This window comes from Saccoglossus kowalevskii, chromosome 21 (assembly GCF_978046115.1).
Source record: "Saccoglossus kowalevskii chromosome 21, keSacKowa6.1, whole genome shotgun sequence".
Taxonomy (NCBI): domain Eukaryota; kingdom Metazoa; phylum Hemichordata; class Enteropneusta; family Harrimaniidae; genus Saccoglossus; species Saccoglossus kowalevskii.
In genome coordinates this window covers 19,630,498-19,642,599 of record NC_140661.1, presented here as the reverse complement: position 1 = coordinate 19,642,599, position 12,102 = coordinate 19,630,498, and the positions used below count along the sequence as shown (strand labels likewise).

Here is a 12,102-nt window from a genome sequence, read left to right as displayed (position 1 = left end):
TTTTGGCGCTTCAAATGAGATTTGTGGAATACTTCCAATCCTAAACTGTTTCTAATTTAGTCTCAGATGGGGTTCGAACCCATAATCTTCGGTTTACGAGAACAACGCCTTACCACTTGGCCACTGAGTCTATGTTGCACTGAAAATAAATGGCAGTGACGTCACTACAATTTAGTAAGGCCAATGACAAATCGACATTACTTTATCCGCCACACATGACGTCATGGTAAATATCATGTTAATCAAATATTGTTCATGTTCTTACATAAATAAATTGGCATTCATTACACTATCAAATACATTTCGAAATAATAGAACTGTAAAATACTTTAGTTTCGCTTGCAACTAATTTTCGCAGATTTCGGTGAAGAAATGATTCAGTTAAAATAAAATCGTAACAAATATACCGTTTTCATTAGCTGCATTTTACATTCAAGTCGTCAAAATCAGTGAAAATAAATACTATGCAAAACACCCAAAAATTCTTTTCAGCGGATATTAATCCCAGCTAACATATTTTTGTTTACAGTATGTTCACCGAATTCAGCAAGTGCTTCTAAAGTGCACCCTCTCTGGTACTTCAAAGTTCGTCATTTTGTTTCATGTCCATTGTCATATTTTCAACCATATGTTATACCGACGATCCATGTTTTTCCCGGTTTTTATTTTCTCACCTTTTCGCGCTTCAAATGAGAAATGAGATTTATGGAATACTTCCAATACAAAACTACTTCTAATTTAGCCTCAGATGGGGTTCGAACCCATGATCTTCGGTTTACGAGACCGACGCCTTACCACTTGGCCACTGAGGCTATGTTGAACTAAAAATACATGGCAGTGACGTCACTACAATTTAGGAAGGTCAATGATTTTTATTTTTTCACCGTTTTGGCTCTTCAAATGAGATTTGTGGAATACTTCCAATCCAAAACTACTTCTAATTTTGTCTCAGATAGGGTTCGAACCCAAGATTTTCAGTTTACGAGACCGACGCCTTACCACTTGGCCACTAGGGCTATGATAAAAAAAATGGCAGTGACGTCACTACAATTTAGGAAGGTCAATGATTTTTATTTTTTCACCGTTTTGGCGCTTTAAATGAGATTTGTGGAATACTTCCAATCCAAAACTACTCCTAATTTAGCCTCAGATGGGGTTCCAACCCATGATCTTCGATTTACGAGACGAACGCCTTACCACTTAGCCACTGAGGCTATGTTGAAATGAAAATAAATGGCAGTAACGTCACTACAATTTAGGAACGCCAATGATTTTTATTTTTTCACCGTTTTGGCGCTTCAAATGAGATTTGTGGAATACTTCCAATCCAAAACTACTTCTAATTTAGCCTCAGATGGGGTTCCAAACCATGATCTTCGGTTTACGAGACCGACGCCTTACCACTTGGCCACTGAGGCTATGTTGAACTAAAAATAAATGGCAGTGACGTCACTACAATTTAGGAAGGTCAATGACATTTATTTTTTCACCGTTTTGGCGCTTCAAATGAGATTTGTGGAATACTTCCAATCCAAAACTACTTCTAATTTAGCCTTAGATGGGGTTCGAACCCATGATCTTTGGTTTACGAGACCGACGCCTTACCACTTGGCCACTGAGGCTATGTTGAACTGAAAAGAAATGGCAGTGACGTCACTACAATTTAGGAAGGTCAATGATTTTTATTTTTTCACCGTTTTGTCGTTTCAAATGAGATTTGTGGAATACTTCCAATCCAAAACTACTTCTAATTTAGCCTCAGATAGGGTTCGAACCCATGATCTTCGGTTTACGAGCCCGACGCCTCACCACTTGGCCACTGAGGCTATGTTGAACTAAAAATAAATGGCAGTGACGTCACTACAATTTAGTAGGCGAATGACAAATCGACATCACTTTATCCGCCACACATGACGTCATGGTAAATATCATGTTAATCAAATATTGTTCATGTTCTTACACAAATAAATTGGCATTCATTACAATATCAAATACATTTTGAAATAATAGAATTGTAAAATACTTTATTTTCGCTTGCAACTAATTTTCGCGGTTTTTGTTGAAGAAAAGATTCATTTAAAATCAATCGAGCGAAGATACCATTTTCCGGTAATTTCCATTCAACTCGTCAAAAATCAGTGAAAATAAATATTATACAAAACACTCAAAAAGTCTTTTCAGCGGATATTAATCCCAGCCGACATTAAGTTTTTTTAACAGTATGTTCAACGAATGCTTTTAAATTGCACCCTCTCTGGTACTTCAAAGTACGCCATTTTGTTTCATGTCCATACTTCCAATCCAAAACTACTTCTAATTTAGCCTCAGATGGGGTTCCAACCCATGATCTTCGGTTTACGAGACCGACGCCTTACCACTTGGCCACTGAGGCTATGTTGAACTAAAACTAAATGGCAGTGACGTCACTACAATTTAGGAAGGCCTATGAAAAATCGACATCTCTGTATCCGCCACACACAAGGTCATGGTAAATATCATGTTAATCAAATATTGTTCATGTCATGTTCTTACATAAATAAATTGGCATTCATTACACTATCAAATACATTTCGAAATAATAGAACAGTAAAATACTTTAGTTTCGCTTGCAACTAATTTTCGCGGGTTTCAGTGAAGAAATGATTCAGTTAAAATAAAATCGAGCGAATATACCGTTTTCCTGTGTTTTATATTCAATTCGGCAAAAATCAGTGAAAATAAATATTATGCAAAACACCCAAAAAGTCTTTTCAGCGGATATTAATCCCAGCTAACATATTTTTGTTTACAGTATGTTCATCGAATTCAGAAAGTGCTTCTAAACTGCACCCTCTGTGGTACTTCAAAGTACGCCATTTTGTTTCATGTCCATTCTCATATTTTCAACCAGCTCTTATACCGACCAGCCATGTTCTTCCTGATTTTTTGTTTTCTCACCTTTTTGGCGCTTCAAATGAGAAATGAGATTTGTGGAATACGTCCAATCCAAAACTACTTCTAATATAGCCTCAGATGGGGTTCGAACCCATGATCTTCGGTTTACGAGACCGACGCCTTACCACTTGGCCACAGAGGCTTTGGAGCACTGAAAATAAATGGCAGTGACGTCACTACAATTTAGGAAGGCCAATGATTTATATTTTTTCACTGTTTTGGCGCTTCAAATGAGATTTGTGGAATACTTCCAATCCAAAACTACTTCTAATTTAGCCTTAGATGGGGTTCGAACCCATGATCTTCGGTTTACGAGACAAACGCCTTACCACTTGGCCACTGAGGCTATGTTGAACTAAAAATAAATGGCAGTGACGTCACTACAATTTAGGAAGGTCAATGACATTTATTTTTTCACCGTTTTGGCGTTTCAAATGAGATTTGTGGAATACTTCCAATCCAAAACTACTTCTAATTTATCCTCAGATGGGGTTCGAACCCATGATCTTCAGTTTACGAGACCGACGCCTTACCACTTGCCCACTAGGGCTACTATAAGAAAAATGGCAGTGACATCACTACAAATTAGGAATGTCAATGCTTTTTATTTTTTCACCGTTTTGGCGCTTCAAATGAGATTTGTGGAATACTTCCAATCCAAAACTACTTCTAATTTAGCCTCAGATGGGGTTCGAACCCATGATCTTCGGTTTACGAGACCGACGCCTTACCACTTGGCCACTGAGGCTATGTTGAACTAAAAATAAATGACAGTGACGTCCCTACAATTTAGGAAGGTCAATGACTTTTATTTTTTCACCGTTTTGGCGCTTCAAATGAGATTTGTGGAATACTTTCAATCCAAAACTACTTCTAATTTAGCCTTAGATAGGGTTCGAACCCATGATCTTCGGTTTACGAGACCAATGCCTTACCACTTGGCCACTAGGGCTATGATAAAGGAAATGGCAGTGACGTCACTACAATTTAGGAAGGTCAATGATTTTTATTTTTTCACCGTTTTGGCGTTTCAAATGAGATTTGTGGAATACTTTCAATCCAAAAGTACTTCTAATTTAGCCTCAGATGGGGTTCGAACCCATTATCTTCGGTTTACGAGATTAAAGCTTAACTGCTTGGCCACTGAGGCTATGTTGAAATGAAAATAAATGGCAGTGACGTCACTACAATTTAGGAAGGCCAATGATTTTTATTTTTTCACCGTTTTGGCGCTTCAAATGAGATTTGTGGAATACTTCCAATCCAAAACTACTTCTAATTTAGCCTCAGATGGGGTTCGAACCCATGATCTTCGGTTTACGAGACCGACGCCTTACCACTTGGCCACTGATGCTATGTTGAACTAAAAATAAATGGCAGTGACGTCACTACAACTTAGGAAGGTCAATTACTTTTATTTTTTCACCGTTTTGGCGCTTCAAATGAGATTTGTGGAATACTTCCAATCCAAAACAACTTATAATTTAGCCTCAGATGGGGTTCGAGCCCATGATCTTCAGTTTACGAGACGAAAGCCTAACCACTTGGCCACTGAGGCTATGTTGAAATTAAAATAAATGGCAGTGACGTCACTACAATTTAAGAAGGCCAATTATTTTTATTTTTTCACCGTTTAGGCGCTTCAAATGAGGAATTGTGGAATACTTCCAATCCAAAACTACTTCTAATTTAGCCTCAGATGGGGTTCGAACACATGATCTTCGGTTTACGAGACCAACGCCTTACCACTTGGCCACTGAGGCTATGTTGAACTAAAAATAAATGGCAGTGACGTCACTACAATTTAGGAAGGTCAATTACTTTTATTTTTTCACCGTTTTGGCGCTTCATATGAGATTTGTGGAATACTTCCAATCCAAAACTACTTCTAATTTAGCCTCAGATGGGGTTCGAACCCATGATCTTCGGTTTACGAGACCAACGCCTTACCACTTGGCCACTGAGGCTATGTTGAACTAAAAATAAATGGCAGTGACGTCACTACAATTTAGGAAGGTCAATTACTTTTATTTTTTCACCGTTTTGGCGCTTCATATGAGATTTGTGGAATACTTCCAATCCAAAACTACTTCTAATTTAGCCTCAGATGGGGTTCGAACCCATGATCTTCGGTTTACGAGACCAACGCCTTACCACTTGGCCACTGAGGCTATGTTGAACTAAAAATAAATGGCAGTGACGTCACTACAATTTAGGAAGGTCAATTACTTTTATTTTTTCACCGTTTTGGCGCTTCATATGAGATTTGTGGAATACTTTTAATCCAAAACTACTTCTAATTTAGCCTCAGATGGGGTTCGAACCCATTATCTTCGGTTTACGAGATTAAAGCTTAACTGCTTGGCCACTGAGGCTATGTTGAAATGAAAATAAATGGCAGTGACGTCACTACAATTTAGGAAGGCCAATGATTTTTATTTTTTCACCGTTTTGGCGCTTCAAATGAGATTTGTGGAATACTTCCAATCCAAAACTACTTCTAATTTAGCCTCAGATGGGGTTCGAACCCATGATCTTCGGTTTACGAGACCGACGCCTTAACACTTGGCCACTGATGCTATGTTGAACTAAAAATAAATGGCAGTGACGTCACTACAACTTAGGAAGGTCAATTACTTTTATTTTTTCACCGTTTTGGCGCTTCAAATGAGATTTGTGGAATACTTCCAATCCAAAACAACTTATAATTTAGCCTCAGATGGGGTTCGAACCGATGATCTTCGGTTTACGAGACCGACGCCTCACCACTTGGCCACTGAGGCTATGTTGAACTAAAAATAAATGGCAGTGACGTCACTACAATTTAGTAAGGCCAATGACAAATCGACATCACTTTATCCGCCACACATGACGTCATGGTAAATATCATGTTAATCAAATATTGTTCATGTTCTTACACAAATAAATTGGCATTCATTACACTATCAAATACATATTGAAATAATAGAACTGTAAAATACTTTAGTTTCGCTTGCAACTAATTTTCGCGGTTTTTGTTGAAGAAAAGATTCATTTAAAATAAAATCGAGCGAAGATACCGTTTTCTGGTAATTTCCATTCAACTCGTCAAAAATCAGTGAAAATAAATATTATACAAAACACTCAAAAATTCTTTTCAGCGGATATTAATCCCAGCTGACATTAAGTTTTTTAACAGTATGTTCAACGAATGCTTTTAAATTGCACCCTCTCTGGTACTTCAAAGTACGCCATTTTGTTTCATGTCCATTGTCATATTTTCATCCATCCATGTTCTTCCCGAATTTTGTTTCTCGCACCTTTTTGGCTCTTCAAATGAGAAATGATATTTGTAGAATACTTCCCATCAGCTCTTATTTCTACCATCCTTGTTCTTCCCGATTTTTGTTTTCTCACCTTTTTGCCGCCTCAAATGAGAATTGAGATTTGTGGAATACTTTCAATCCAAAACTACTTCTAATTTAGCCTCAGATGGGGTTCGAACCCATGATCTTCGATTTACGAGACGAACGCTTAACCACTTGGCCACTGAGGCTATGTTGAACTAAAAAGAAATGGCAGTGACGTCACTACAATTTAGGAAGGGTAATGATTGTTATTTTTTCACCGTTTTGGCGTTTCAAATGAGATTTGTGGAATACTTCCAATCCAAACTACTTCTAATTTAGCCTCAGATGGGGTTCGAGCCCATGATCTTCAGTTTACGAGACGAATGCCTAACCACTTGGCCACTGAGGCTATGTTGAAAATAAAATAAATGGCAGTGACGTCATTACAATTTAGGAAGGTCAATTACTTTTATTTTTTCACCGTTTTGGCGCTTCAAATGAGATTTGTGGAATACTTCCAATCCAAAACTACTTCTAATTTAGTTTCAGATGGGGTTCGAACCATGATCTTCGGTTTACGAGACCGACGCCTTACCACTTGGCCACTAGGGGTATGTTGAACTAAAAATAAATGGCAGTGACGTCACTACAATTTAGGAAGGTCAATGACTTTTATTTTTTCACCGATTTGGCGCTTCAAATGAGATTTGTGGAATACTTCCAATCCAAAACTACTTGTAATTTATTCTCAGATGGGGTTCGAACCCATGATCTGCGTTTTACGAGACCGACGCCTTACCACTTGCCCACTAGGGCTACTATAAAAGAAATGGCAGTGACATCACTACAAATTAGGAAGGTCAATGATTTTTATTTTTTCACCGTTTTGGCGCTTCAAATGAGATTTGTGGAATACTTCCAATCCAAAACTACTTATAATTTACCCTCAGATGGGGTTCGAACCCATGATTTTCGGTTTACGAGACCGACGCCTTACCACTTGGCCACTGATGCTATGTTGAACTAAAAATAAATGGCAGTGACGTCACTACAACTTAGGAAGGTCAATTACTTTTATTTTTTCACCGTTTTGGCGCTTCAAATGAGATTTGTGGAATACTTCCAATCCAAAACAACTTATAATTTAGCCTCAGATGGGGTTCGAACCGATGATCTTCGGTTTACGAGACCGACGCCTCACCACTTGGCCACTGAGGCTATGTTGAACTAAAAATAAATGGCAGTGACGTCACTACAATTTAGTAAGGCCAATGACAAATCGACATCACTTTATCCGCCACACATGACGTCATGGTAAATATCATGTTAATCAAATATTGTTCATGTTCTTACACAAATAAATTGGCATTCATTACACTATCAAATACATTTTGAAATAATAGAACTGTAAAATACTTTAGTTTCGCTTGCAACTAATTTTCGCGGTTTTTGTTGAAGAAAAGATTCATTTAAAATAAAATCGAGCGAAGATACCGTTTTCTGGTAATTTCCATTCAACTCGTCAAAAATCAGTGAAAATAAATATTATACAAAACACTCAAAAATTCTTTTCAGCGGATATTAATCCCAGCTGACATTAAGTTTTTTAACAGTATGTTCAACGAATGCTTTTAAATTGCACCCTCTCTGGTACTTCAAAGTACGCCATTTTGTTTCATGTCCATTGTCATATTTTCATCCATCCATGTTCTTCCCGAATTTTGTTTCTCGCACCTTTTTGGCTCTTCAAATGAGAAATGATATTTGTAGAATACTTCCCATCAGCTCTTATTTCTACCATCCTTGTTCTTCCCGATTTTTGTTTTCTCACCTTTTTGCCGCCTCAAATGAGAATTGAGATTTGTGGAATACTTTCAATCCAAAACTACTTCTAATTTAGCCTCAGATGGGGTTCGAACCCATGATCTTCGATTTACGAGACGAACGCTTAACCACTTGGCCACTGAGGCTATGTTGAATTAAAAAGAAATGGCAGTGACGTCACTACAATTTAGGAAGGGTAATGATTGTTATTTTTTCACCGTTTTGGCGTTTCAAATGAGATTTGTGGAATACTTCCAATCCAAACTACTTCTAATTTAGCCTCAGATGGGGTTCGAGCCCATGATCTTCAGTTTACGAGACGAATGCCTAACCACTTGGCCACTGAGGCTATGTTGAAAATAAAATAAATGGCAGTGACGTCACTACAATTTAGGAAGGCCAATTATTTTTATTTTTTCACCGTTTAGGCGCTTCAAATGAGGATTTGTGGAATACTTCCAATCCAAAACTACTTCTAATTTAGCATCAGATGGGGTTCGAACCCATGCTCTTCGGTTTACGAGACCGACGCCTTACCACTTGGCCACTAGGGGTATGTTGAACTAAAAATAAATGGCAGTGACGTCACTACAATTTAGGAAGGTCAATGACTTTTATTTTTTCACCGATTTGGCGCTTCAAATGAGATTTGTGGAATACTTCCAATCCAAAACTACTTGTAATTTATTCTCAGATGGGGTTCGAACCCATGATCTGCGTTTTACGAGACCGACGCCTTACCACTTGCCCACTAGGGCTACTATAAAAGAAATGGCAGTGACATCACTACAAATTAGGAAGGTCAATGATTTTTATTTTTTCACCGTTTTGGCGCTTCAAATGAGATTTGTGGAATACTTCCAATCCAAAACTACTTATAATTTACCCTCAGATGGGGTTCGAACCCATGATTTTCGGTTTACGAGACCGACGCCTTACCACTTGGCCACTGAGGCTATGTTGAACAAAAAATAAATGGCAGTGACGTCACTACAATTTAGGAAGGTCAATGACTTTTATTTTTTCACCGTTTTGGCGCTTCAAATGAGATTTGTGGAATACTTCCAATCCAAAACTACTTCTAATTTAGTCTCAGATGGGGTTCGAAGCCATGATCTTCGATTTACGAGACCGACGCCTTACCACTTGGCCACTAGGTATATGATAAAAATAAATGGCAGTGACGTCACTACAATTTAGGAAGGTCAACGACTTTTATTTTTTCACCGTTTTGGCGCTTCAAATGAGATTTGTGGAATACTACCAATCCAAAACTACTTCTAATTTAGTCTCAGATGGGGTTCCAACCCATGATCTTCGGTTTACGAGACCGACGCCTTACCACTTGGCCACTGAGGCTATGTTGCACTGAAAATAAATGGCAGTGACGTCACTACAATTTAGTAAGGCCAATGACAAATCGACATCACTATACCCGCCACACATGACGTCATGGTAAATATCATGTTAATAAAATATTGTTCATGTTCTTACATAAATAAATTGGCATTCATTACACTATAAAATACATTTCGAAATAATAGAACTGTAAAATACTTTAGTTTCGCTTGCAACTAATTTTTGCGGTTTTCGGTGAAGAAATGATTCAGTTAAAATAAAATCGAACAAATATACCGTTTTCAGGTGTATTTTACTCGGCAAAAATCAGTGAAAATAAATATTATGCAAAACACCCAAAAAGTCTTTTCAGCGGATATTAAACCCAGCTAACATATTTTTTTTAGAGTATGTTCACCGAATTCAGCAAGTGCTTCTAAACTGCACCCTCTCTGGTACTTCAAAGTACGTCATTTTGTTTCATGTGCATTGTCATGATTTCAACCAGCTCTTATACCGACCATCCATGTTCTTTTCGATTTTTGTTTTCTCACCTTTTTGGCGCATCAAATGAGATGGAATACTTCCAATCAGCTCTTATTTCGACGAGCCATGTTTTTCCCGTTTTTTATTTTCTCACCTTTTTGGCGCTTCAAATGAGAAATGAGATTTATGTTATACTTCCAATCCAAAACTACTTCTAACTTAGCCTCAGATGGGGTTCGAACCCATGATCTTCGGTTTACGAGACCGACGCCTTACCACTTGGCCACTGAGGCTTTGTTGCACTGAAAATAAATGGCAGTGACGTCACTACAATTTAGGAAGTCCTATGGAAAATCGACATCACTATATCCGCCACACATGACGTCATGGTAAATATTATGTTAATCAAATATTGTTCATGTTCTTACATAAATACATTGGCATTCATTACACTATCAAATACATTTCGAAATAATAGAACTGTAAAATACTTTAGATTCGCATGCAACTAATTTTCGCGGTTTTCGGTGAAGAAATGATTCAGTTAAAATAAAACCGAACAAATATACCGTTTTCAGCTTATTTTACATTCAACTCGTCAAAAATCAGTGAAAATAAATATTATGCAAAACACCCAAAAAGTATTTTCAGTGGATATTAATCCCAGCTAACATACTTTTTTTACAGTATGTTCAACGAATTCAGCAAGTGCTTCTAAACTGCACCTAAACTGCACCCTCTCTGGTACTTCAAAGTACGCCATTTTGTTTCATGTCCATTGTCATATTTTTAACCAGCTCTTATACCGACCATCCATGTTCTTTCCGATTTTTGTTTTCTCACCTTTTTGGCGCATCAAATGAGAAATGAGATTCGTGGAATACTTCCAATCCAAAAGTACTTCTAATTTAGCCTCAGATAGGGTTCGAACCCACGATCTTCGATTTACGAGATCGACGCCTTACCACTTGGCCACTGAAGTTAAGTTGCACTGAAAATAAATGGCAGTGACGTCACTACAATTTAGGAAGGCCTATGACAAATCGACATCACTATACCCGCCACACATGACGTCATGGTAAATATTATGTTAATCAAATATTGTTCATGTTCTTACATAAATAAATTGGCATTCATTACACTATCAAATACATTTCGAAATAACAGAACTGTAAAATACTTTAGTTTCGCTTGCAACTAATTTTCGCGGGTTTCAGTGAAGAAATGATTCAGTTAAAATAAAATCGAGCGAATATACCGTTTTCCTGTATTTTACATTCAACTCGGTAAAAATCAGTGAAAATAAATATTATACAAAACACTCAAAAAGTCGTTTCAGCGGATATTAATCCCAGCTAACATATTTTTTTACAGTATGTTCAATGAATTCAGCAAGTGGTTTTAAGTTGCACCCTCTCTGGTACTTCAAAGTACGTCATTTTGTTTCATGTCCATTGTCATATTTTCAACCAGATGTTATACCGACCATCCATGTGCTTTCCGGTTTTTGTTTTCTCACCTTTTTGGCGCATCAAATGAAATTTATGGAATACTTCCAATCAGTTCTTATTTCGACGATCCATGTTTTTCCCGGTTTTTATTTTCTCACCTTTTCGCGCTTCAAATGAGAAATGAGATTTATAGATTTTACTTCCAATCCAAAACTACTTCTAATTTAGCCTCAGATGGGGTTCGAACCCTTGATCTTCGGTTTACGAGACCGACGCCTTACCACTTGGCCACTGAGGCTTTAGTGCACTGAAAATAAATGGCAGTGACGTCACTACAATTTAGGAAGGCCTATGAAAAATCGACATCTCTGTATCCGCCACACATGACGTCATGGTAAATATCATGTTAATCAAATATTGTTCATGTCATGTTCTTACATAAATAAATTGGCATTCATTACACTATCAAATACATTTCGAAATAATAGAACAGTAAAATACTTTAGTTTCGCGTGCAACTAATTTTCGCGGGTTTCAGTGAAGAAATGATTCAGTTAAAATAAAATCGAGCGAATATACCGTTTTCCTGTATTTTACATTCAATTCGGCAAAAATCAGTGAAAATAAATATTATGCAAAACACCCAAAAAGTCTTTTCAGCGGATATTAATCCCAGCTAACATATTTTTGTTTACAGTATGTTCACCGAATTCAGCAAGTGCTTCTAAACTGCACCCTCT

General features: G+C 37.4%; 24 non-coding genes across 24 annotated transcripts; all 24 read right to left on the bottom strand.

The window, feature by feature from the left end:
• Nucleotides 1–740: 740 nt before the first annotated feature.
• On the bottom strand, nt 741–812 carry TRNAT-CGU (transfer RNA threonine (anticodon CGU)). Its single transcript has one exon. It is a non-coding gene; the product is annotated as a tRNA-Thr (tRNA).
• Nucleotides 813–1,346: 534 nt separating this feature from the next.
• Nucleotides 1,347–1,418, bottom strand: TRNAT-CGU (transfer RNA threonine (anticodon CGU)). Its single transcript has one exon. It is a non-coding gene; the product is annotated as a tRNA-Thr (tRNA).
• Nucleotides 1,419–1,550: 132 nt separating this feature from the next.
• TRNAT-CGU (transfer RNA threonine (anticodon CGU)) lies at nt 1,551–1,622 on the bottom strand. Its single transcript has one exon. It is a non-coding gene; the product is annotated as a tRNA-Thr (tRNA).
• A 132-nt stretch (nt 1,623–1,754) lies between these two features.
• On the bottom strand, nt 1,755–1,826 carry TRNAT-CGU (transfer RNA threonine (anticodon CGU)). The gene has a single exon. It is a non-coding gene; the product is annotated as a tRNA-Thr (tRNA).
• Nucleotides 1,827–2,320: 494 nt separating this feature from the next.
• Nucleotides 2,321–2,392, bottom strand: TRNAT-CGU (transfer RNA threonine (anticodon CGU)). The gene has a single exon. It is a non-coding gene; the product is annotated as a tRNA-Thr (tRNA).
• Nucleotides 2,393–3,004: 612 nt separating this feature from the next.
• TRNAT-CGU (transfer RNA threonine (anticodon CGU)) lies at nt 3,005–3,076 on the bottom strand. Its single transcript has one exon. It is a non-coding gene; the product is annotated as a tRNA-Thr (tRNA).
• A 132-nt stretch (nt 3,077–3,208) lies between these two features.
• TRNAT-CGU (transfer RNA threonine (anticodon CGU)) lies at nt 3,209–3,280 on the bottom strand. The gene has a single exon. It is a non-coding gene; the product is annotated as a tRNA-Thr (tRNA).
• A 330-nt stretch (nt 3,281–3,610) lies between these two features.
• Nucleotides 3,611–3,682, bottom strand: TRNAT-CGU (transfer RNA threonine (anticodon CGU)). The gene has a single exon. It is a non-coding gene; the product is annotated as a tRNA-Thr (tRNA).
• A 132-nt stretch (nt 3,683–3,814) lies between these two features.
• Nucleotides 3,815–3,886, bottom strand: TRNAT-CGU (transfer RNA threonine (anticodon CGU)). Its single transcript has one exon. It is a non-coding gene; the product is annotated as a tRNA-Thr (tRNA).
• Nucleotides 3,887–4,216: 330 nt separating this feature from the next.
• Nucleotides 4,217–4,288, bottom strand: TRNAT-CGU (transfer RNA threonine (anticodon CGU)). Its single transcript has one exon. It is a non-coding gene; the product is annotated as a tRNA-Thr (tRNA).
• Nucleotides 4,289–4,625: 337 nt separating this feature from the next.
• Nucleotides 4,626–4,697, bottom strand: TRNAT-CGU (transfer RNA threonine (anticodon CGU)). The gene has a single exon. It is a non-coding gene; the product is annotated as a tRNA-Thr (tRNA).
• Nucleotides 4,698–4,829: 132 nt separating this feature from the next.
• On the bottom strand, nt 4,830–4,901 carry TRNAT-CGU (transfer RNA threonine (anticodon CGU)). The gene has a single exon. It is a non-coding gene; the product is annotated as a tRNA-Thr (tRNA).
• A 132-nt stretch (nt 4,902–5,033) lies between these two features.
• Nucleotides 5,034–5,105, bottom strand: TRNAT-CGU (transfer RNA threonine (anticodon CGU)). The gene has a single exon. It is a non-coding gene; the product is annotated as a tRNA-Thr (tRNA).
• A 336-nt stretch (nt 5,106–5,441) lies between these two features.
• Nucleotides 5,442–5,513, bottom strand: TRNAT-CGU (transfer RNA threonine (anticodon CGU)). Its single transcript has one exon. It is a non-coding gene; the product is annotated as a tRNA-Thr (tRNA).
• A 132-nt stretch (nt 5,514–5,645) lies between these two features.
• Nucleotides 5,646–5,717, bottom strand: TRNAT-CGU (transfer RNA threonine (anticodon CGU)). Its single transcript has one exon. It is a non-coding gene; the product is annotated as a tRNA-Thr (tRNA).
• A 680-nt stretch (nt 5,718–6,397) lies between these two features.
• TRNAT-CGU (transfer RNA threonine (anticodon CGU)) lies at nt 6,398–6,469 on the bottom strand. The gene has a single exon. It is a non-coding gene; the product is annotated as a tRNA-Thr (tRNA).
• A 735-nt stretch (nt 6,470–7,204) lies between these two features.
• TRNAT-CGU (transfer RNA threonine (anticodon CGU)) lies at nt 7,205–7,277 on the bottom strand. The gene has a single exon. It is a non-coding gene; the product is annotated as a tRNA-Thr (tRNA).
• A 132-nt stretch (nt 7,278–7,409) lies between these two features.
• TRNAT-CGU (transfer RNA threonine (anticodon CGU)) lies at nt 7,410–7,481 on the bottom strand. The gene has a single exon. It is a non-coding gene; the product is annotated as a tRNA-Thr (tRNA).
• Nucleotides 7,482–8,161: 680 nt separating this feature from the next.
• Nucleotides 8,162–8,233, bottom strand: TRNAT-CGU (transfer RNA threonine (anticodon CGU)). The gene has a single exon. It is a non-coding gene; the product is annotated as a tRNA-Thr (tRNA).
• A 737-nt stretch (nt 8,234–8,970) lies between these two features.
• Nucleotides 8,971–9,043, bottom strand: TRNAT-CGU (transfer RNA threonine (anticodon CGU)). Its single transcript has one exon. It is a non-coding gene; the product is annotated as a tRNA-Thr (tRNA).
• A 331-nt stretch (nt 9,044–9,374) lies between these two features.
• Nucleotides 9,375–9,446, bottom strand: TRNAT-CGU (transfer RNA threonine (anticodon CGU)). The gene has a single exon. It is a non-coding gene; the product is annotated as a tRNA-Thr (tRNA).
• A 686-nt stretch (nt 9,447–10,132) lies between these two features.
• Nucleotides 10,133–10,204, bottom strand: TRNAT-CGU (transfer RNA threonine (anticodon CGU)). Its single transcript has one exon. It is a non-coding gene; the product is annotated as a tRNA-Thr (tRNA).
• Nucleotides 10,205–10,821: 617 nt separating this feature from the next.
• TRNAT-CGU (transfer RNA threonine (anticodon CGU)) lies at nt 10,822–10,893 on the bottom strand. The gene has a single exon. It is a non-coding gene; the product is annotated as a tRNA-Thr (tRNA).
• Nucleotides 10,894–11,588: 695 nt separating this feature from the next.
• TRNAT-CGU (transfer RNA threonine (anticodon CGU)) lies at nt 11,589–11,660 on the bottom strand. The gene has a single exon. It is a non-coding gene; the product is annotated as a tRNA-Thr (tRNA).
• Nucleotides 11,661–12,102: the final 442 nt, after the last annotated feature.